This window comes from Cydia strobilella, chromosome 17 (assembly GCF_947568885.1).
Source record: "Cydia strobilella chromosome 17, ilCydStro3.1, whole genome shotgun sequence".
In the NCBI taxonomy this organism is placed as follows: Eukaryota; Metazoa; Arthropoda; class Insecta; order Lepidoptera; family Tortricidae; genus Cydia; species Cydia strobilella.
Genome location: NC_086057.1, coordinates 695,108 through 720,835, shown reverse-complemented (window position 1 = coordinate 720,835; position 25,728 = coordinate 695,108). Strand labels below are relative to the sequence as shown.

Below are 25,728 nucleotides of genomic sequence, written 5' to 3'. Positions count from 1 at the left end.
TTGAAGGTTATATCTTTATTTTCATTATTATCATTACAAGTCATTTCCAATTACATATTACATTAATTCCATTAAATCCTTTCATACTACATTCGCTATCAGATATATCGTAGTGGCCGAGGTGTTCACAATATCTGAACACGCACTCAACGTTGACAATAGAGGCGTGTTCAGATATTTGTGAGCACCTCGGACGCTCCGATATATCTGATGGCGACTGTACAAACTAAACCCTAACACAAAAACACTATATACAAAAAAAAACACTTAAAAAAACCCTTACAAACTAATCGTTAACTACTAAGCGTTTGAATGTTTGTTTGTGTAAGTGTAACTTAAAACGGGTCACTCACGTATTTTTAAGTCGAAGATTGCTGCAGTCTGCGTCGGTCCGCCAACGTGTGCTCCCGTCAAAGCTACTCGTTATGGAGCGAAACATGTCGAGCAAACTCAAAAAAATACGTTAGTGACCCGTTTTATTATATTTTATTAATATATATCTGTGTCTCAAGAAAGTTTTCTTATACATTTATTTTGTAGTTTTTGTACATGCGTTGAAAAAAATTCATAATTTATTTCTGATCTACAGTTATTTATATTAGAATAGAGTGGCTATCGTGTTTTTTTTTAAATTATAATTCATCATGTTGAAAAATATTGGATGATAAAAAGTACATACAATTAAAAATGATTAAATAACGAATTATCAGATTCATGATATTTAGATTACTAATACGGTTTCACTGACTATTGTTTTTAGTCGTTTTCGGCGACATGTTTCGGATTCGTCGGGAATCCTTCTTCAGGCACGAGTGTTCTCCGTGCACTGCCCGCAGATTCACGATCATGTAAAACCTAAACGTTGTACTATAAAATAGCGTATTACGAAATGGATAATATAATACCTATATATTCATAAATAACTTTTCATTTAACTCTTATTTTCCACTTATGGTCAAACTAGCTTTTGCCCGCGACTTCGTCTGCGTGGGCTTAGTAACAGCAGCTAAAGTAAGTATAGCGCCTGGAAAGATTCTCATAGCAATCATTCAATTTCAGCATATTATGCACACAAATTAGCAGGCACTTCATTAATTATCTCAATTCCACCCGCTTTTTACTTTCTTAAGGGATGATTTTCGGGATAAAAACTATCCTATGTCCTTCTCAGGCACTCAACCTATCTCTATGCTAAATTTCATCTAAGTCGATTCAGCGGTTTAAGCGTGAAGAGGGAACACACAGACAGAAAGACAGACAGACGGACTTTCGCATTTATAATATTAGTATGGATTTCATCCGAATTAGGTACAGTCACGGACTTTAATTTTTGAGCCATTTAGGGTTTACTTTACATTACCGTTAGTATTGACAACCAAATTAGCTTGAACCCTAAATGGCTGAACAATTCGTCTCAATATGTGACGTTTTCAATCAAAAGGTCCACATTGTCGCTTGTCAAGAATAAGCGGGCATCTCGCTCGTTTCTTCCCAGAAATGTGGAATGCGGAATGAGTTGCCTCCTGAGGTTCCTTTGCTCTACGACATGGGATTTTTCAAGAAGCGGGTATTTAGGGTTCTGAAGGGTCGGCAATGCTTAAGTGGCTCCTGATGTTGCTTATGTCCATGGGCGGCGATGACTGCTTCCCATCAGGCGGCTCGTCTGCTCGTTTGCTGACTATCACATAAAAAAAGCATAATATATAAAACCGCCGTTAGACCCGCAATGATGTATGGAGCAGAATGCTGGGCCACTAAGAAAGTGCATGAACAAAGACTCCACGTCGCGGAAATGAAATTGCTTAGGTGGGCCGGCGGAGTCACGCGACTCGATAAGGTTCGCAATGAACATGTACGCGACTCGTTCAAGGTATGGGCACGTTATGCGAAGGGACGAAAACTACACAGTGAGGAAGGCTATGAACATCCCAAGCAACCGCAGGGGAAGAGGCAGAAGACCAGCAACCTGGTGGTCCAATGTCGAAAAAGAGATGAGGACACAAAACCTGACAACACAGACAACCCAGGATAGATTGTCCTGGCGCCGACGTACGAGGAGGCCCGACCCCAGCTAAACTGGGAAATGGGCTGGACAAAGAAGAGAAGAAGGACGAAATTAGATTGTATCTTTATACAAATAACCTGCCAGAGCGTTCTTATGGCAAGCGACAATGTGGTACCTTTTGATTGAAAACGGCACATATTATCATTTATCATTTATTTATTGTATTGTCATGTACATAATAGGTGTTACATTATCTCGTCTCGTGTCGCTGGACCTAATAGAATACCAGTGTAGTACTAGTGTTGGTTGGGACTCGAGTCCTTTGAGTCCTCTGCTTCAAGACTCGACTCAGTTTTTCACTCTTATAATTAAATCTAAACTCGAGTTCTTTTCAACTTGTTAGTGTCGCGAGTCTTTTGTAGAGACTTGAGTCCTTTTCAGAGAGCTCTTGATTTTTTTTTACAAACAATTTCGAAATGCATTGTCTTTATGTAAAATTTGTAGATTATGTACACATATCATACAACAACGCCTAATTTCTTTACTGTTATTTAGGAAAAACCTATAAAATTGTTGACGGAGTCTTTATTCGGAGGCTCGAGTCCTTTTGAGTTGCTCTTAAAAAAAACTCGACTCAAGACTTAAGTGTTTTAAGCGCCGAGTCTCGTAAAACGAGCTGTTCTTTAAATTCAGACTCAAGACTCAAAGGACTCGAGTTCCTACCAACACTTTGTAGTACAGCTACATTAGCCAAAAACAAAACACGGCCTAATTCAATAAGAAATAATGTTGGGCCTAAATCCTATTCGTCCCAATAAATTGTTCCGACAGCCGACGTGGCGAGGAACTGAGGGATGCTTTCATCGTCGGCTGAGTGATCGAGTTTTGCCCTATTAACCCTTTTTCGATATTGATTATTACGATATAAATAATAATAGGGATAATATATTATCCAGCAATTACTGTAGGTATCTGAAAATACTCTTTGCTGACTTTTAAAACGGTCCTTTTTTGAGAAATTCCTAATTTTATTATTACAATTTATACACTTGTATTTTTTTTACAATGCATTGTGATTTTCATTTCGTAGTGTTAATTCTACAACTATATCACTTATGAATGACAGGCATGCTTTATTTTGAGATCTCATCTCACTATATTTTGAACTAGCTTTTGCCCGCGACTTCGTCTGCGTGGAATTAGTAATTTGGATACCTTAACTCTTAAACAAATCTGCTTTTTAATCCATCCTTTTTCACCCCCAAATTGGTCCACACTATACTTTTCCACCCCATTTTTTACACCCTTAAGGGATAAAAGTTATTCTATATCATTTCCCACAGCTCAAACTATCCCCATACCAAGTCTCATCTAAATCGGTTCAGCGGTTATTGATTCCCTATACAAATTTCCACCCCCCTTTTCACCCCCTTGAGGGGTGAGTTCTGGGATAAAAAGTATCCTATGTCCTTCCCCGGGACTCAAACTATCTGTATACCAAATTTCAACTAAATCGGTTCAGCGGTTTAAGCGTGAAGAGGTAACACACAGACAGACAGACAGACTTTCGCATTTATAATATTAGTATGAATGAATGAAAGAAAGTGACTTTATAACACAAAAGTATTAAAATCTCAAGAATGATTAATATTAACAAATAATGTTACAAAAATCTGTGACAGCAGAAAATCAAGATGGTATTAAGTTAATTCACAATGGGTACTTGGGGATTATCGCCCATATTTCTAACATAATAGAGTTCATTTTCGGAATTACCCGAAATTCTGAATTATTACCTCCAATTTTCCCTTAACTATGAGTTCGTTTAATTATTCAGTGGCATGCTACAAGTGCTACGAAATAATTGGCTACGCGCCTTCTACGGCGTAGCTGCTATTACGTAGGCTTATTATTCGAAAATTTTATATTTAAGGTACTACCTGGATGGCGATTGCAACACTGCTGCAGTCGCGAACCAAATAAAACCTTCAGTTGTTTAAAAATAACATCAAACACAAATTAAATAAAACGTCAAATTCTAAGTCAGTACTTCGCACGTGGAGATAATATGAACCATTGTAAGATAAGATAAGAAGAAATTTTATTTCATTGAAAAATATCCAAAAATTAAAACAATCATAATAGAGTCCCCGGCAAGCTCAGCCGAATTGCACCTTCCCATACAAACGTACTTCCGCTCTCATTTTAAAACAACATGTTGTATTGTAATGAAACTTTGCACATAAAATGACATGAAATTAGGTCTGAAATTAGTTTATATAGCTCCAGTTTATAAAACAAACGAAATAGAGCAAAAACAAGTTTTGTATGAAAAACTTAAATTCGCTGTAAATTTTTAACTGGTATCTGAAGCTACATAAACTAATTACAGACATAGATATAGCTTATTACAAAGTTTCATAGCAATCTAGCCAATCGTTTTAAAATGAGAGCGGAACTACGTTTGTATGGAGAACCGAGCTTGCCGAAAACCCTTAAATAGTACTACTACTACTAGTAGTAGTTACTAGTAGTATACTATAAATGTACAAACATGGTTTGATAAAGTAAACATAAAATATTAGATCTTGTAAGCAAAAATTATAACTGGCTCTGACATATTTTACATCAATACCTAAACTAATTAACTTAATAAGTACTTGTATCTTAGGTATTTCGTGTTAGCAGGTCAATGAAGTGTATGTTAGGTGCTTTTTGAGTGAAAACAATAAAAAATATATTTGTAACAATAATGTATGTAAATAACAAATTAATTAAACGTTTCACCTTCAATATAAACGAGATAAGTAGTAAGGCATGTTAGGCGCCCTCATAGTCTATGCTATTTAAATATCTTATTCGGGCACTTTTGTAAATAACATCCCACAATATCCTTCACTTTCCAAATTCGTCGATAAAACCACTTTTCTTGTGCAAAAGCCCCGCAGACATTTCATCAATTCATCATTTTTGTTCCTGTGATAAATAACACAAATACCTACGACAACCTACGTCGTACTCTAAAAAAATAAACAAGTCTGAAGGGCGTGATAAACCTACGCCCTACACCCGATATACCTACGCCCAAAAAAGTATAGTCTATAGCTTTCAAGCTGGCCTTACTGCCAACTCATTGTCTATTAGTTAGTAACATCGCACGTGCCACTTACCTGCACTTTTGGACCCGGGTATGTCCTTAAACTGCGTCCGGACCCGGATATGTCCTTAAACTACGTCCAAAAGAGAGGTATGGGCACTGTGAATGACATCTCGCTTTGTGTGGTAGGGCACAGGACAGCGGATGTCATTCCAGATCTAGAGCAGAGCCCAACTGGGGAAGTACCTCCACCTTACAGAAAACCGCAGCCAAATAACACTAGACCCTACTCATAGTGTTGTGTTCCTGCCGGTAAGTAAGGTTGCCAGAGCTCAACGAGGGAGAGGAGTGTTAGGGTCGGCAACGCGCGTGTAATATCTCCGGTGTTACAGGCGTCCATAGGCTACGGTAACTGCTTACCATCAGGCGGGCCGTATGCTTGATTGCCACCGACGTAGTATAAAAAAAAAGTTTCGACCACTAACCGGTTATTAAGTTACAACTCCTATGGAAATTGCAATAAGATTCAAAATTAACAAATGGAAAAATAATTTGCGTTTTCTGTCGCCCTTCTACGGTTACTGAGTGCCGGCGAGTCGAACGCTACAGAACCAGTCTAAAATGTGTCATCGAGATGCGTAACAAAGGCGCGTTATCGGAGGGCGCACTTACACTGGTTTTTTGAGCGTTGGACTAGCCCACGCTCAGGTGCCAATTAGAATTATACGCCAATGACTATTGTTTGCTCGCCGGAACAAAATATCTTATTATATTCATTTACAAACAATTGTCATGATTTTCTAGTAATTGTAACAAATAGTGTAAGGAATTATGAATTTTACTTAGCAACATTCTTAAAATACCTGAATTTAATATCAGGATGATGGGTAATGTTTAATGACTTACCTGGCAACACTTCATTTAGCAAGTGGTAGGGGTAAGCGAAAGATAAAGAGAATGTGGTACAGACTTGTTCACTTGGGTTGGGGAAGTCAAGGGAACGACATCTTGATGGTAACGTGTGGAGCACAGTTAAAGAGGCACCTCTGTTTTAAAATTAGAGCAACCAGATATTTTTGTCCTATCATACTTATTCAGATGTTAACTGTTTTTCAGTAGAGAAGGAATCTAAAACGACGAACAAACAAAACGGATGAACGAATTATACGAAAGAACGAACGAATTAAAACTGAAAAATGTATGATGGTATTTTGTTTTGAGAAAGAGAATTTCTAAATATTATCGTCTGTGACCCCCTATCCCTAATAATAACAAAATATAATCGACATCATAAATATTTGCAAACAAAATATACCCTTTAACCTCTAACCGCCCAGAGGCCTAAAAAAGGTGTCCCGGTCCATTTTATTTTGAATTTTGTTGACAAATCTAAATTGAATTTGTCTTGCCAAGTTTTGGCAGTCATGTGGGCGGTTAAATAAAAGAAGTTCGAGAAATTTCTCGTCGTGCTCTAGAAAAATAAAAGTTTTCATAGGTGATCATTTTGTCATAAGCTTTCTTGTAATACAGGATATGGTACATTTTGTAAGGTTTAATTTATATGGCGAAAATTTAATAGTACTCACCTTAGATCAAAATGTACAGAGTAAATGTAAGGTTTCGTGTATTTCGCGGTTTTCTTCCATCGGGTCACTCCAGAAGTGTATGGTACGAGACGCTATTTTTTTAACACTTCTGATATAAAGTTGCCACACGCAAAATAGGCAAAAATGGCCATAAATTTGCGGAAAAATGCCCATGCCCAGCATAATAATTGTTTGTATTTTAATTTTAATTGTTTTTTTTTTGTTTCAAAGGTTTTATGAGCCATGTTGTTGTTTGAATTAAATGACTACAATACAATAACTAACTAAGGTAGCTGCCATACGCCTAGTTTTTGTAGAATTCCCACGTCACTGACTGTACCTTAAGGGCTTATTATACTTGCTAAATTTAGGATGCTAAATGATTTAGAATCCTAAATTCGTAAAGTGTAATCGCGTTTAGCAAGTAAGGATATCCTAATTAGGAGCAAGGATGGTTTCTGACAAGTGATTTAGCATCCTAGTTAGGATAGGTGTAATAATATTTAGTGCAGTCAGTCGTCTACGGCGGGCGGACGTGTCTGAATTTAGAACTCTCGTGACTAAATGTAGAACAGTGTAATCAGGAGCGTCCTTCCTTTCTTAAGCAGTCTTATTAGGATGACTAAATTTAGCAATGTGTAATAAGCCCTTAAGGTACGGACCATTAACGGACTTCGCCTCAATCCTCAGATTTCGGTTTTGCCTCCGGCACACATAAAGCGCTCAACCATTATACCGTAATTCAGATAAGCTTTTACGATTCAATCCGCTTTAATTGTATGATGTAAACTTTACAATTCGGGTTTCCCCGACAAATTAAACTGAGATCCGTTTTCAATTGCGATTAGAATGGCGTAAAAGTTTGGCTTGATCATAATAGGTATTTTTTCAATTTTATTGACGTCTGCGTTTTTACTACATACATATATATTTAGGCAATTCTAGAAAACGCACGCGAGATTAGACGGTAAATACATTGATGCGAATCCGCACGTCGCTCTGTTGTTGTGTGAGCGAGATAGCGCTATGCTCATATATTGCGAAGTCCCGCTCGCACACCGGAGCGGGGTATCCAATGTGAAGACCTCCTTTATATTATATCCGAATACCGAGGTACCTAATACCTACAAAAATAGGGTAGATGACATTTTTTTCATTATGGTATTAGCCGATATGGTTTGTCTTGAGAATCAAATATCTACATGGGACCCAAAATTATCCTAAATCTCAAAATCTTTGTTTCAACACCGAGTTTACTCTATCCAATTCAGACAACTTTAGAGTATACATATAATTACCTATTCAGGGTGGCTAAAAAATAAGTGCATTGCCGTTGCCTGCAGGGAGGGTTTGGGAGTATACTGAGCAACTTTTACTATGGGACCAACCACGAAATCGCGAAAAAATGATTACACTCCCATAGAAAATGGACCAACCAAAATGTATGAAACAGCCAAATTTTTTTTCGCGATTACGGGGTTGGTACCATAGTAAAAGTTGCTCAGTTTAATCCCAAAACCTCCCTGGCAACGGGAATGTACTTATTTTTTAGCCACCGTGTATAAAACGGGGTGTAAAGTAGACTGTAAAAGAACCTGTCACACGACCTGCAGCTAAGTCCTGGCATACATTTAACATGAGCCCCGGGGCCGAAGGTTGCCGGTGACGTCACTCGCCCACGCACGACGCACCACACAGGACGAGAACAGTACGGCGAGCGGACAATTTCGTTGTTGCTTTTCAGTGCAGGATGCCGTAAACATTTTCAAAAAATTATACATGCAAAGAATAAAATTCAAAGGTGTGACGTACATACATAATCTTGCCGTGTATTTCACTTTTATTTATAATTTTATGATCATTAGACTGGGACGTGGGAAGCGCTGGTGGCGTGAAGAGCATGCGCCTTGCAATCCGGAGGTCGCGGGTTCAAACCACGGCTCTTACCAATGAGTTTTTCGGAACTTATGTATGAAATATCATTTGATATTTACCAGTCGCTTTTCAGTGAAGGAAAACATCTTGAGGAAACCGGACTAATCCCAACAAGGCCTAGTTTCCCTTTGTGTTGGAAGGTCAGATGGCAGTCGCTTTCGTAAAAGAAAACTAGTGCCCCCAGGCTCCTATGAGCCATGGCAAAGTTCCGTGACAACGCGAGGAAGAATAGAAGAGACTGAAACGTGTTTATGGGCTTTACCTACTGTTTACATAGCGATACTATGTCGCATGTACCGCGCACTGAGAATTTTGCTCAGACTAACTTCTAATAGATATATTGCACCATTTTTCATATAATTACTGAGGTAATTGCGTTGTACTTTACATGCAAATTTCTTCGAAACGGACAGGTATTTTAATAAGGTGTCCTTTTGTGCTGTTCAGCACTTAAGTTAAATTGCTGGCAAACATTTTACTTTTATACAATCAAATGGAGGAGAGAGTAGGTAGCCGTTAATTAAATTGTAAACAAAACAGAAGCTTAAAAATTTGATGATATTATTTGAATTTGTATTGAGTGACTTAATTAAATTATGTTATCATGAAGGAATGTCACTAGGGTGCTGATGGCCTAGTGGTAAAAGCTTGCGACTCAATCCGGAGGTCGCGGCGCGGGTTCAAACTCCGGCTCGCAACTCGCAACAATGAGTTTTTCGGAACTTATGTACTAAATATAATAATGATGTAAAAAATAAAATAACAAATTGGTTGGAAGATAAAAACTACGATCAGGTGGAAGACTTACTAGGATATGTAGCCTAGCCTAGCCTAGCCACACACACACACACACACACGCACACACGCACGCACACACACACACACACACACACACACACACACACACACACACACACACACACACACACACACACACAATTAATAAAGAAACATAGCTTTAAGAATAGTATAATACTAAATAATTGTAATTTGGATATGGAAGAGCGGTGCCTCCTAGCACAGGTTATTTTGTAAATAACTTAAAAGGAGACACCAGCCACTATAATATTTGTAAAGTTTTTGAATGAAATAAAACAATTTTGATTTTTTGAATTTTTTTTGAATTTGAAAAAATATAATTTGATATTTACCAGTCGCTTTACGGTGAAGGAAAACATAGTGAGGAAACCGGACTAATCCCTTTCTATCGCCGCACCGCTCGCCATCGGCAGGGCGTTCATCATAACACCCTAGCACCTAAATGGTCGCGTACTGTGCGGTTTACGAGGAATTTCCTCCCGCGTACGCTTCGGCTGTGGAATGAGCTCCCTGCCGAGGTTTTCCCGAGGGGCTACAGTATGGGGTTCTTCAAAAAAGGAGTGTACAGGTTTTTAAAGGGTCGGCAACGCGCATGTAATATCTCTGGTGTTGCAGGCGTCCATAGGCTACGGTGACTGCTTACGATCAGGCGGGATGCTTGTTTGCCACCGTCGTGGTATTAAAAAAAGGCCTAGTTTAAAATTGGTCAGATGGCAGTCGCTTTCGTAAAAACTAGAAACCGCCAATTCTTGGGATTAGGTACCAAGCGGACCCCAGGCTTCCATGAGCCGTGGAATAATGCCAAGACAATGCGAGGAAGATGATGATGATAAAGGAATGTGACTTGTTTGAATTTAAACAGTTATCGGATTCGGTAGTGTACGGCTCACCCGGTATTGTATTGTCCTAGTCCTACCTCTAAGTATATTGATTTGCATGGTAGGTTTTAATTAATTGTACTGTCTAACATTATTATTTAAGTTTTTGTTACTAACACTGCTATGGGCAATGCCTGAAATAAATGATTATTTAATTTAATTGAATTTAATTTAATTTAATTTAATTTAATTGAATTTAATTTAATTTAATTTAATTTAATTTAATTTAATTTAATTTAATTTAATAAGACATCACAGCCGTGCTACAAGGAAAACTTCCTAAACAAATACAGGGTGCTCATTTATTTACGCTGTACACCCTGTACGACATTAATATTTTATTAGAGTACGCTTTTGTTCTGTTAATACAATCCTGTTTATTACAATGACATGTCGAGGAACGTCTTTTGAAACTGTTGCGACGTTTTTCTTAAGAAGTTTAAAAAAAACTTGGTTTTAAGCAAAGATAAACTGCCAAGTAGTGTAACTGAACTTCCATTGCATAGATTAAAAAAACATATTAAGAGTAGATTAATTAGTAAAGCTTATTATAATATCAAGGATTATATTAATGACAAAAATGCCTGGGACTGAGTTGACTTGTGCCTTTTTTTTGCACTTTTAATATTTATATTTTATTATACTCTGCTGACTCCTATTCCTTTTATGTATGTTTGACATTATCTTTTAATTTGTTGCCAATTGTATTGTTTATTATTATTATTATTATTAATGATTGTAATTTTTACTTATTGTATGACATGTCAAAAGTGCTTATTAATTTATTATTAAGCTTACTTGAATAAACGATTTTTGAAGTTTGAAGTTTGAAGATAGATGTATAACTTCGTAATAGATGAAAATTTGATTCTCGATCAGATGGCGCCACTACCTTTGGCCTACTCTCGTATAGAGGGCGTTGACGGTTTCGTTTGTTATTTAACAATTTTAACGCATATCAGTGAAAGAACATGGGTCAAAATCATAAAAATAATTAATGCAAATAAAAAAAATAATTTATCCATATTTAAATACATTTTATCGTATTTTAATAAATCTTCATTTTTAGTTTTAAAGTGTGTCGATAGATGGCAGTGAATTTACTGTGGTTACAAAATTTACAATGACAGTACCGCTCTATCCTATTATATCCTCTTTGTTTTAAGTGTGAACGGCACCAATAATGGGACAGTCGAAGGCAAAAATATCGATCCAGACAAATGGCTCAAAAGTATGTGACACTTAATTGTCTAAGGTTTAAGAGCGTACACATTTTTTTTAAACTTTGGGAATGTATATATATTTATGCCCTTGACTGGACATTTAAGAAAAAATTTAGAGTATTTTTGATATTTCACGTTGTTGTTTGATATTTCAAGTCGAATGTCCTATTCGTCTTTTATGTTTTCTATGTATTTAATTAAAGCTACTGCAATTGGTTTAAATTTTATTAACAAATTAAAACTATGGTATTTTGCTCCAGTCATTGGATGTCATCAATGGCCACTGCATCCCTGACGGATGATTGTTACAACGCTGTGTCAAGAGCTTAAGAGCGGTTGAGACGGCCAATGCATTTTCGTAGTTTTCATAGTTTTAATTTGTTTAAAACTATGGTATTTTGCTCCAGTCATTGGATGTCATCAATGGCCACTGCATCCCTGACGGATGATTGTTACAATGCTGTGTCAAGAGCTTAAGAGCGGTTGAGACGGCCAATGCATTTTCGTAGTTTTCATAGTTTTAATTTGTTTAAAACTATGGTATTTTGCTCTAGTCTTTGCATGTCATCAATGGCCACTGCATCCCTGACGGATGATTGTTACAACGCTGTGTCAAGAGCTTAAGAGCGGATGAGACGGCCAATGCATTTTCGTAGTTTTCGTAGTTTTAATTTGTTTAAAACTATGGTATTTTGCTCCAGTCATTGGATGTCATCAATGGCCACTGCATCCCTGACGGATGATTGTTACAACGCTGTATCAAGAGCTTAAGAGCGGCTGAGACGGCCAATGCATTTTCGTAGTTTTCAACGTTTTAATTTGTTTAAAACTATGGTATTTTGCTCCAGTCATTGGATGTCATCAATGGCCACTGCATCCCTGACGGATGATTGTTACAATGCTGTGTCAAAAGCTCACAAGCCTATTGCTGTACGGCACTTTTTGCCGCATAAGTCGCAAGTATGGGTGTGTTGAGCCTTTGGATTTGAGACGGCTACTAGCCTGGTGACGCCTGTGCCTTTTATGTTTCAAGTTTTCCAGCCACACTTCGTCGTGCTTCTTCACTCCCACGCATAGGTCTCTACGCCACATTTACGCATTTTTTTGTAATGTTTTGTAAAAAAATGGATCATTCGTTATGCGACAATGGATGTATGCTGTGGGGCTGGGGTGGCCCTTCAATACAGCAGCAAATTATTCGACTGAATGTACTTGGATACAAGACAATACATTATATTATGTATGTATTAATTGAAGGTACTAACACTAGCTCTAAGTAAACTTTTGTTACTAATGTTTCCGAAATAAATTATTTGAATTGAATTGAATTATTCTTTATTGCATAACTTAATAAAGAAAATATTACATGATGATAATAATTTTATCATAAAGAATACCTAATTGCATATGAGTTATTGTGAATTAAAATGAATATTACACTACTGTAGTATGAAAAATTTAAGGTCCATTGTTGGCCTTCACATTGGGGCCTAATTACACATTGATTAGTGTTTACTGCGAGTTAATACATTGCTACTGAGTACTGCCCACTGCTACTGGGTACTGGCATAGAGTAACTTATACTAGAGTGGTACTGTCATAGTAAATTTTGTAACCCCAGTAAATTCACTGCCATCTGTCGACACACTTTAAAATTAAAAATAAATATTTATAAAAATACGATAAAATGTATTTAAATATGGATAAATGTTTTTTTTCATTTGCATTAATAATTTTTAAGATTTTGACCCATGTTCTTTCACTGATATGCGTTAAAATTGTTAAATAACAAAAGAAACAGTCAACGCCATCTATACGACAGTAGGCCAAAGCTAGTAGCGCCCTCTGAACGAGAATCAAATTTTCTTGATTTTCGAGGCACGTTTTTTCCTTAGACTGTATCCATCTATTACGGAGTTATATCTATCTTTGGTACTGGTTACTGGATTGTATAATAGCTGGTTTTTGACACATGGTATGGTCGCATTCATAATTATTAATTGTCTATGGTTTTGTTTGTTTCTTAAATGTTTTTCTTTTCTTGTATACTTGTTTTTATTTTTGTTTGTGCGTAATGTATTTTTTTGGTTTGGTTAATATGTTTTTCATTTCTCATGCTCTGAAAGAGGGTCATTGTTGTTCTAAAAGGTGCGCAGAAAATGATACGTGTCTGCACTAGAGCATTTTACGTTCGAAGTACGATATTTTTAATTTTTTTACGATAAGCAATTGAAATTTGAGTTTAAATGGATTTGTTATACAATTTCCATTGTGATACTTGACTCTCCATTCCATAAATAACGATACTTTTGCCTGAATTTTTAATTGAAAGTTCCCTCAATAAATACTATAAAAATGTATTATTCGTCATGTTTTTGAAAAAACACATGCATTTTACTTTCCTCGTATTCGAAATGAAAAGTAGAGTGTTTAACTCGGGTGAAAGGCATCATTTCTGCCTCGGACTATTGGCGCTCTCACTGCGTTCGAGCGCCAAGACACCTCGGCAGGAATGAGTGCCTTTCATCCCTTGGTTAACAATCTACTATGTAATTATTCCTTGTGTGTATTTTTGTAATGTTTTAATATGTATATTTGTGTGTTATCTGTCGTGGCATCACCGAATGGGCCCTACAGAAGACCAGCGCTGGCTTTATAGCTAGCATTATGCTGAGTTGGGTCCATTTCGTGATGCACACTTGATGATTTCTTCTTTTCTTGCTGTTGTTGTCTGTACATGTTCGTACTTGTGTTGTGTTCGTCACGAATAAATATCTTTTATCTTTATACTAGCTTTTGTCCGCGACTTCGTCTGCGTGGAATTAGTAATTTGGGTACCTTAATTCTTAAACAAATCTGCTTTTAATCCATCCTTTTTCACCCCCAAATTGGTCCACACTATACATTTCCACCCCATTTTTTACACCCTTAAGGGATGATTTCGGGGATAAAAGTTATTCTATATCATTTCCCACAGCTCAAACTATACCCATACCAAGTTTCATCTAAATCGGTTCAGCGGTTATTGATTCCCCATACAAATTTCCATCCCCCTTTTCACCCCCTTGAGGGGTGAATTCTGGGATAAAAAGTATCTTATGTCCCTCCCCAGGACTCAAACTATCTGTATACCAAATTTCAACTAAATCGGTTCAGCGGTTTAAGCGTGAAGAGGTAACACACAGACAGACAGACAGACAGACAGACTTTCGCATTTATAATATTAAATTCATGAGTTCATACTCGCACTAACTACGAAACAAATGTGTAAACCCAATAAATGTGAAGGATAGCAGCAACCACACTTACTTGATTGAAAAGGTAATGTTATTCAAGTAAATTATATGGTCAAATTTAAATTACTATTCGTTGAAATTTTTACTAGTGTTAAAAGTCCCACGATGTATGTTTCTATAAATATATGTGTTTTACTGGCGAGCGTCATGTTTCACTGCGCCTGACATTTTTATAGCCGTGACCGGTCGCTAGTGGAAATGTATGGTGCCTATGATTCCTAGACTTTATGTGCCTGGATATACTTGTACTAATGTTGGATTAGGAGTATATTTTGGGTATAGGTAGAATAGATATCTATCTATCGCTTATTTACTTTAACCCCGCTTAAGGAGATTGAAGCCAGTCATAGGGACCAGTGCAAAAAATTGTATTAAACTTAATTACAATATGTAACGTTTTTTAACTAAAAGGTACCACATTAAACTGAAATAAATATCATATACGAAGGAAAAAATGACCGAAGCCTCCAGTGTCCAGAGCTGGAATCGAACCAGCGTACCCCGTTTACCGGACAGGTGCCTGAACCGCTCGGCTATCCGGTCACGGTGGCATGGGTCGAAATTACCAAGTATATGACAATTCCCGAAGGCTTGTGGCGCCCCCTGGCCATCTCTAAGGTAGAACAGTATGGTTCGACCTTCTTACTGAATCAACTCAGGTGATTACGGGCTAGCGTGGCCGGATAGCCGAGCGGTTCAGGCACCTGTCCGGTAAACGGGGTACGCTGGTTCGATTCCAGCTCTGGACACTGGAGGCTTTGGTCATTTTTTCCTTCGTATATGATATTTATTTCAGTTTATAGTTTAAATAGTAGTGTGTCTACTTGAAAAACCACAAATTAAAATATTTTCATAGAAAATAATTTAATTTGTTCTTAGAGGTACCACATTGTCGTTTGTTGATAAGATTGGTTTCTAATTGAAGCTATATGGAAATAGGGCCTTACTGACAAGCGACAATAAGTACCCTTTTGGTTGAAAATGGCACATATATGTACATAAGTGTGGCTTTTATACATGACACAAATTAATAAATTTACACATGTCGTAGGTGTTACAAAAACAATGAAAAAAACATATCACAAAATAACACGCAAATAAAAATACATATTAAATATATTAATAACGGGTCACTCACGTGTTTTAAGTCGAACACGCTCGACATGTTTCACTCCGTACCGAGGAGCGTCATCAGGAGCTTGCGTCGACGGTGAAGGTGACGGTAAAAATACATGTTTGTTAACAATAATAATACACATAAATAAATACAGTATAGGTATATACCAGCGCCTATGTGAAACAGCTAAACAAACAACCGGCATGACGCTTCAAAACGTACATTATCTAAAAAACACTAATGATCAATCACCCCACTCGAACAAACATTAAGAACAAAAACAATAGCCCTCCATCCACTCGAATGAATTAATCAAGACAGTCACGATTACCAGTAACGATGGTAGACTAAGAAAATATAACTTTACCAACGAAGTAACTTTCAAACTTTGTCGAAGCTAAACGATACTGGGGTACTTTTTTCAAGTATATTATATTGTGGGTATGGAGCGTTTTGTTTTCCTAACACGTACTTGTTTTTGCTACGGTATGGAGTTTGTTAAGCTATGTTCATTTAGAAACAAATTGATTGTAAAAAGAATTTGTTAGACATGTTTTTCAACGTCTGGACGCGCCTTTAATTAAATTTGCTGTTACTAACCGTAGTAAAATATTATCTATTACTAACACTGATTGATCCCAGTTGGTCATTGAATAAATAATTTATTATTTATTTATTATTTAGTCGTTAATGGCTGTTGAAAAATACGTGTCACACTTGCAGAGATAAATTTGTCAAACTAGATGTTAACTTATCCATAGCAATAGACGATTAACCTCTTGTCTGTGTATAAAATAAGATAATACATGATAAGATACGATAAGATAAGATAAGTAAAGATAATATTTATTCATTTAAAACATGCTGATTGGTTTTATACAATGGTAATTTATACTTAAATACATTCATATATCATCATCATCATCATCATCATCATCATCATGTCAGCCGATAGACGTCCACTGCTGGACATAGGCCTCCCCCAAGGCTCGCCACTCCGACCGATCCTGTGCCGCTCGCAACCACCGAATTCCCGCGACCTCCACCAGGTCGTCGCTCCATCTCGTTGGAGGCCTACCGGCAGTTCGTCTTCCGGTACGCGGACGCCACATTCATATATATTCAACTCAAAATATGATAAGGATCCTGACCGAATTTGAAGTCATCTTTTAGAATTTTTTCGACATGTTTTATTAAAAGCCTATCGGCGCGTACAGAGCCTGTCACAGATAGTAAAAGGTAGTTTATAAGAAATTGTTCGCAATGCTACAAAAAGTTACGTGAATTCATAAATTAACAAAGTTTCGATTGGCGTTATCTGTCATTGTCAACGATTGCCATCTTAGTTAGGCTAGGCTAGCCTTCTGGGTAGTTTGGGTAGCCTCCTCCCACCGTCCACCCTACTCCCAATACACCTAACTCGAGCTCCACGGAGCGCCAAGTAAATTTGAAGGCGGGATGCCACCAGTGTGGTATGCGGCACTGTGCACTGTGCGGCACAAGCATTTTTGTACTATAGCTTATGCCGCACAGTGCCACACACTCGTGAAATCCCGCGTTAAGGCACATTTTTATTTTTATTTTTATTTTTAGTTGCCTCCTGAGGTATTTCCTTTGTGCTACGACATGGGATTCTTCAAGAAGCGGGTATTTAGGGTTCTCAAGGGTCGGCAATGCTTAAGTGGCTCCTGTGATGTTGCTTACGTCCATGGGCGACGATGACTGCTTCCCATCAGGCGGCTCATCTGCTCGTTTGCTGAATATCACATAAAAATAAAAAATAAATTTGTTTATTTGGAAAGCCAACAGAAATAAGTGAGCTTATCTTCATAAGTTTACAAATACACATCAAGGACATTCACTTATTTCCTTAACAGCTCTCACTAAAACATGTAATAGAAATATACTACACTTAAACTACTCTTAGGGTACTAAATACAGTTACTAATTTACTACTTACTAGGTGCTAAGCTCATCAAACAGAATTATGATTACTAAGGGAGAAAGAGCCAAAGTATAGAAACACGTGTTTCCGTTTGCCGGGCATATCCCAGGTGTTTAGGGTTTGTAGACATGTTTAATATCAAATCACATTTACAAAGGGGTCTATCGCGAATTTATTTTGTTACCTTTATTTACCGAAGTTAGCCGCGACCACGACCAGTAAAACCTGCGGTGTCAGCATGGTTGCATTTTTATCTCACCTGTCACTATGCCTCTCACTTTCGCACTTACATACTTGTTAGAACGTGACAGGCATGGTGACAGGCGATAAAAATGCTACCGTGCTAAGCCCGCTGTGTCGACACATCGGTAAATAAAGGTAACAAAATAAGTTCGCGATAGACCCCTTTGTAAATGTGATTTAATATGTATTCAAAACGCGAAAGTTTTAAATGATAATCTTTGATGATCTTTCATCAAATTGTGTGAAAATTAATTCTATAATGTTAATATCCACAGAGGAAAATGGGGACCAACATTTGTGCGGCGCGTTCTTCAACTTTCCTCTGCAATAAGAATATTATAAGTCCCTTACGTTACACTTATTACTTATTCCTTTAAAGGTCAGAGGATAATTTAGATGATTCCTTTTCCTCCTTTTGAATCATTAGAATTACAGATTCTACGGAAAATATACTTTATAATGACGATTAAAAAGGTAATGTTCGTGATATTAATATGCGATTTTTTTCCACATTGGTTACTCGTGAAGGGTCTTAAGTACTTTTTAGGGTTCCGTACCCAAAGGGTAAAAACGGGATCCTATTACTAAGACTTTGCTGTCTGTCTGTCTGGCTGTCTGTCCGTCTGCTGTATCTCATGAACCGTGATAGCTAGACAGTTGAAATATTCACAGATAATGTATTTTCTGTTGCCGCTATAAGAACAAATACTAAAAACAGAATAATATAAATATTTAAGCAGGGCTCCCATACAACAAACGTGATTTTTTGCCATTTTTGTGTAATGGTACGGAACCCTTCGTGCGCGAGTCCGACTCGCACTTGGCCGGTTTTTATAATAAAGCAGGCAAATAGACAAAAAATACAAGAAACCAAAATAGAAAATTCGGCGATTTAATTACATGTATGAAATGTAGTTTACCATGAATAAATGAATTCTATACTTTATTATATTGTACATGTAAATAGCATGCGATCTTATCGCTAAAAAGATATATAACATTATACTTTCTAGGACGTCATATCAACTATCACTCCCTCTACGCATGTGCGGAACAACACCCTTATCAGACGTGCGATGAAAAGGGAAAATTGTTTTGCATATCTTTACGCCCTAGTTACAATACAACTCGTCTTCGTCACAGTATAAGCGTTGCATACATTATCGCCCCAGCAAAGTCAGCGAACACAACATCTAAACATCATATACAATTACCTACCTTATTACATTAAGATAAAGTTCAAAATAATACGCGTATTTGTCTGTAATATATGACCTTTTGTGTCAATAAGGAAGATTACTTATTTAGAGCCCTTACGCACTAGCGGTTAACCGCGGGGGCGGCTAGCTGCGCGGCCAGCCGCTTTTCCAGTTTAATATGCAACCGCTTAAGATCGTACGCACTTGACCGCCACAAAATTTCAACCGCGGCGGTTGAAAGAAGAGCTGCGGCCCGCTTTGCGACTGGCCGCCAACTTGTTTATACGCACTGGCGATTCAGGTTCTCGACGGCGTCCATTTTGTTAATGGACCAAAGACGCCGAGCGGTCCAGCCGCTTTACGTGGTTTCATCGGGGTTTCGTCGCGGTTGGCCGCCATAGCGGCCAGCCGCTGTAATAACCGCGTCAGGCGGCTGGCCGCTCAAACGAATCGCCTTAGCGGCCAACCGCTAGTGCGTAAAGGGCCTAAAGACGTTTCTCAAGCCTCCTAATTAGTTTGCTCCCGTGAGCCGTGAGTGCATCTTCGTCGACAGATGTTAATGCTATACGATTTTAAACCGTAATCCAATGAAATAGAGTCGGAAAATGAAGAACTGCTGATTTTCATTAAGTAGCTTCAGCTGGGAAAATAAAGGTATTTCTATAAATAAATAAGTGTTTTTGTGAATCATGCATATGTATTTTGGGCTAAGAATATCGGCCACTTTATGACACTGACATATCCGATTCATGTCGTATCTTTAGTAATTTTTTGAGGTATCTTTAAGTTCGAATCAGGCCGTATGAAATTAGTAGAAGGAATAAAATTAATTTGTAAGAAAGCATGTTTTAATTAACAGTAGATGGAAGCTAGTATACATGATATATAATGCATAATATTTTATTAATGGTCCGTTCTTAAAAGGCGTAAGGTCAACATGGATAAGTGTGGCTCGCCCGCACATTTTGGGCCTGTTGTTAACACATTGATTAGTGTTTATTGCGTGTTCATACATTTGGGGCCTGTTTTTAACACATTGATCAGTGTTTATTGCGAGTTCATACATTTGGGGTCTGTTGTTAACACATTGATTAGTATTTATTGCGTGTTCATACATTTGGGGCCTGTTTTTAACACATTGATCAGTGTTTATTGCGAGTTCATACATTTGGGGTCTGTTGTTAACACATTGATTAGTATTTATTGCGTGTTCATACATTTGGGGCCTGTTTTTAACACATTGATCAGTGTTTATTGCGAGTTCATACATTTGGGGTCTGTTGTTAACACATTGATTAGTATTTATTGCGAGTTCATACATTTGGGGCCTGTTGTTAACATTGATTAGTATTCATTGCGAGTTTATACATTTGCTATTAAACGCAAGTAGCAAATGAAAACCCACACTTACCTATATCAAACTATATTGACCTAACGGGTGGACGCTAGTGTGGGGTGCCACATTAGCGTCTTATGAGCGTCGGCGTCATGTCAGAGCGTCGCTGCGCAGTTGCGCCGACGTTGCGTCGAACAGAGTTGACTAGACCGACGCTCGGGAGACGCTAGTGTGGGTAGCCTTACGGCCCGGCCACGACATCCGCGCGGCGGCGGCAGCGGCGAGCGGCGGCCATAGGTTGGAGCGAGACACAGCGATCAGACCTTTCGTTCCCACCTATGGCCGCCGCTCGCCGCTGCCGCCGCCGCGCGATGTCATGGCCGGGCCGTTACATCGTTTGTACCTATAATGTAGCTGTTGCATATTTCTGTAGGTACTTTAAGTTTAGTTACTACATTGTTTAGTGTATAATTGACGTTTAGAAACTTCATTCTGGTGTTGCTTATTTGTGTTTAATATTGCATATTTTTTCTCTTGGAATAAGTACTTTTTTGACAAACAAATGCTTTGTGTACAACTTTTAATCCCTCACTACGCTAATATACACATTGCCGCTTCCCCATAATAAACTACGCTCTATTCAAAGTAATAAATATTCCAGTCACACCAAACGTTAACTCCTGCTGGTTTATTGCACCATTTCTTTCTCTGTTAAGCATTTGTTTAAACCCAGCAGATGGAGTGCATCTATAAATAATTCAAGTACAGCTGGAAACGTAAATAGCTATTACATGTTTATAAATAACCTAAAATGTACACACAGTACACAGTATACACCTTATACCATCAGACCAGAGGTAAAACAGTACAAAATATTATTTTATACAATCGTGATATAATAGAGAGCTTTTCAGTCGAGTACCGTGTTTAAGCAACGAAGCTTCCTGAGTTGCTTAAGTTAAGGTACGAGATTGAAAAGCTTGATTATATCACTATTGTATACAATACTTTTTCTACGAGACAAAAAAATTATAATTTCAACTAGTAGAATCATATAAGTAAACAAACGAGTATGCAGCTAAGATACGCAAGCTGCCGCGGCCCGCGATACCTTCATACAGTTCATCCCGATGCCCCGGCCGCCGGACCCGGCGCCCCGGGCGGGTTGGTCAACGACACCTCCTCGTAACTCATGAGGCCCTGGTACCTGCTCCGCGCTAAATTCAATTTTAAGACAGTTTTTTTCTCGATTTTGGCCACCGTAGCCTATGGAGACTAACAAGCAACGCTAAGTGGTTTTCGTAGGGTATGGATGTTGCTATATGAAGGGTGTCACATGCGCGTTTCTGACTTATGAAGCAATTGTTTTTACTACAACATAAAATAAAATGTTTTTGTTGGCCAACCAATCAGAAAGCAGACGCATTGAATCGAGTCTCCTCGAAATGTATGAAGTTCTATTTTCAAAATTTTTATAATTGACTAAACCGTATCGATAAAATTCTTATGCTTGAGTCGGAAGTGCCATAGACTATCCAACGTTTGAAAAGAGTAAGGTTGTAGTGTTGCATGTGAAGTTGTAATATACAGATTATACTCGACGAGTAGAAAAACGTATTTTACGTCATTTATGTGTTCGATTATAGTTTTAATGTTACATTTACAAAAGTAAATAGTGTTCCAAAGAATTGCATACGAGTACTATCATAGACATATAATATATACAAGTACTTATAGACATGAAACCGAGAGACCAGGGCTAAGAGAAAGACATAATATACGAGTTGACAGTTTCATGTATGGCAGCATAATCTTTTTTCTTATACACTCTTATAAATTTCGGTATTTCGCCATCGCCTCCTTGCTATGATGCCATAACCCGACCATGAAAAAATGGCCGGTCGGTGATAAAGACAAAGCATGGCACTATTTTCCCTTACCTCTTATAGGAATCGCAATAAGACTATCTTTCTCTATCAAAGAGTGCCAGGCCCTTACTTACTTACTTACTGCTGTGGCGCGACGACTCGAAGTGGATCTTGGCCTCCGACACCAAAGACCGCCATGCTACTCTGTCCAAAGCCGTTTCTGTCCAGTCGACGGCGCCGAGTTCGCTGAGGTCTTTCTGCACTTCGTCAGGCCCTTGAGTACTATAAACATTTTACGTGACAGCTAGTCGATATAAAAATAAACTTTCATAAGAACCATGAATCGACGCGAGATATAGGTGTTTTATATTAAACCTACCATTAAGATCTTCGATGTTATTTTGCCATTAAAGAAGACTTACCTGGAAAAAAAAGCATTATTTTAGAAAGATTCAAGTTCCGTACGAGGGATGTTCCGTACCGTTTTTTTTTATTACGCAAAAAACGGCAAAAAGTTACGTTTGTTGTATGGAAGCCCCACTTAAATATTTATTTTATTCTGTTTTTAGTATTTGTTGTTATAGCGGCAACAGAAATACTTCATCTGTGAAAATTTCTAGACAGTTGAAATTCATGATCACGGTTCATGAGATACAGCCTGGTGACGGACAGACGGATAGTGGAGTCTTAGTAATAGGGTCCCGTTTTTACCCTTTGGGTACGGAACTCAAAAAAATGCCAGAATCAAGATGACATTTTATTTTAATATGTCTTGTGGAATAAAAACCCACAAGATGTTCAGAAGATCTGGTTAAGATCGCAGGGAGCCGACGGATGAGGGCAGCGTAAGACCGGTCGTTGTGGACGTCGACGTCCCTGGGGGAAGCCTACGCCCAGCAGTGACGGTCTTTCAGCTATATGATGATGTGTCTTGTGGATGTAAGTAACCTAGATTTTAAAGCTCAGCAGCGGTATCATGGTCGCATTTTTATCACCTGTCATGTCATGACTACTTTCTCACTTACATATTTGTTAGAACGTGACAGGCATGGTGACAAATGATAAAGAGCCGACCATCTTAGCCCTAGTGATTTCCTAGGATAAATATATCTGCTATATCACGGCACCGCTATCCCGGAGCTTAAGCCATACAGCTCAATAATATCTAAACAGATGTGTATCAGCAAAGTGAGCGCTTGCCATCCGGTTGTCGCTGAATCGTAAAAGTGGCCCCTCGAACACGTTCGCCGCCGACAAAGGGTGAATCGCCCGTTAGCCGCACGGTGACCATTAGTTTTTGTCATCCTGGGATATGTCCTTTTTTAATGCCACATCGGCGGTGACAAACAAGCATAAGTACGATGTCACGGTTCATGAGATACAGCTTGGTGACAAACGGACAGCCAGACAGACAGCGGAATTTTAGTAATAGTCCCGTTTTTACCATTAGGTATGGAACCCTAAAAACGGCAAAAAATCACGTGTGTTGTATGGGAGCTTAAATATTAATTTTATTCTGTTTTTAGTATTTGTTGTTGTAGCGGCAATAGAAATACATCATCTGTGAAAATTTTAACTGTCTAGCTATCACGGTTCATGAGATACAGCCCGGTGACAGACAGACGGACAGACAGACAGACAGACAGACAGACAGACAGACGGACAGCGATGCTTCTGATGGTAATTTGGTCACCGCAAAAAATCACATGCCGACACCTGACGGTAAGCGGTCCGTATCCTATGGACGCGTGCAAAGCCAGAGGTGTCACACGAGTGTTTCCAACCTTCTATTGAACATGTTTTATGGCCTAGGGTCATAACAGTTAGCCTTTATAATGACACTCTCTCACTTTGTTCTGTTTATGCCAGTGCAAAGCTTACACTGCCTCTACCCACGGTCAACACACATTAGTTCCAATACTCATTTAAAATGGTTTACGCGTTATTGCGACCTAAAAAGTGGCATACGAGTCGAAATTGCATGTAGTTTTAGTCAAATAGTTTGAGATAAAAGTGCGCGTAAAAGTACACTAATCATAATTTATATTAAACTCTTATTTGTATTAACAATAATGATCTCAGTTGATTTCTGAATAAACGAAATTGAAAGTTAAAATTTAATAGTATAAAAAGTACCTAATTCCAAACTTATTTTGAGATAACGTGTAGTATATAAAGTACCTATTTTCTAGTAATATATTATATAAGCGCTTCTAGTAATTTATGCTATACCCCAAGGAACACGGAACGCTTTTTTTTATACCACGTCGGTGGCAATCAAGCATACGGCCCGCCTGATGGTAAGCAGTTACCGCAGCCTATGGACGCCTGCAACACCGGAGATATTACACGCGCGTTGCCGACCCTTTTGTCATTATATCCTTTTATAAATACCAAATATTTTTTCCGCAAAAAATAAATTATAAAACATGAATATTCAAAAGCGTGGTCACCAGAGCACTCTATTACGTTAGTGAGCAAAGGCGAACGAGACCCATTTTAGATTTCAATAACTCCCCTTCCAGGCCAAGGACACCACTTTGTAATAACTTTATGCTGATTTTGTACCGGGTTTAACTGACCCCATATTTACTTTGAGGTTTGACGTTACCTTTTTTTATGATACAGTGGAACCTCGATAACTCGAACCGCGTTAAGGCGAAATAAAATGCCATTCCCTTTCCCCTTAAAGCCCAAAACCTCCATAACTCGAAATTTTTAACCTCATCAAGTAATCAACTATTCCCTTCACAGTTATCCATTTTTACCTCTATAACTCGAAAATGGAATTTGACCTCTATAATTCCGTGATTCTTCCGTGATTCTCACTTGATGGTCTCATCGGAAGATCAGCGCTGGAAGTCGCCAGCAGCATGCTGAGATGGGGCCATTTCGTGACAATTTATTTTAACTATGTTCTTTTAATGTATGTCTATTGTCTGTATGTTTACGAATAAAAACTAGTCTGTTTGTCTGATTTAATATCTTGTCTTTTATTAATTATATAACAATTCAAGTCTTGGAGACCCTTTACATCTCTGGATAATTTGATGATCTTTTTTATTATGATATACATTTTATCTCTGATACCTAGAGACTTTTACATCTCTAAACAATTTTAGTACTTCTGTTATTTGTATAGTTTTTATTAGTTTTTTTTCTTGTGTAATTTAACATTTAT

General features: G+C 37.9%; 1 protein-coding gene and 1 long non-coding RNA gene across 2 annotated transcripts in view; both read right to left on the bottom strand.

Annotated features, from left to right (window-relative positions):
- The window catches only part of LOC134748840 (uncharacterized), a 707,412-nt gene that overhangs the window by 317,646 nt on the left and 364,038 nt on the right, over positions 1-25,728 (bottom strand). The window contains exon 2 of the long non-coding RNA XR_010128435.1: positions 23,573-23,657. This is a non-coding gene — a long non-coding RNA (uncharacterized LOC134748840). The remainder of the gene's footprint in view (positions 1-23,572; positions 23,658-25,728) is intronic.
- Positions 1-25,728, bottom strand: part of LOC134748837 (acetylcholine receptor subunit alpha-like 1) — a 423,890-nt gene that overhangs the window by 285,821 nt on the left and 112,341 nt on the right. The window lies entirely within an intron of this gene.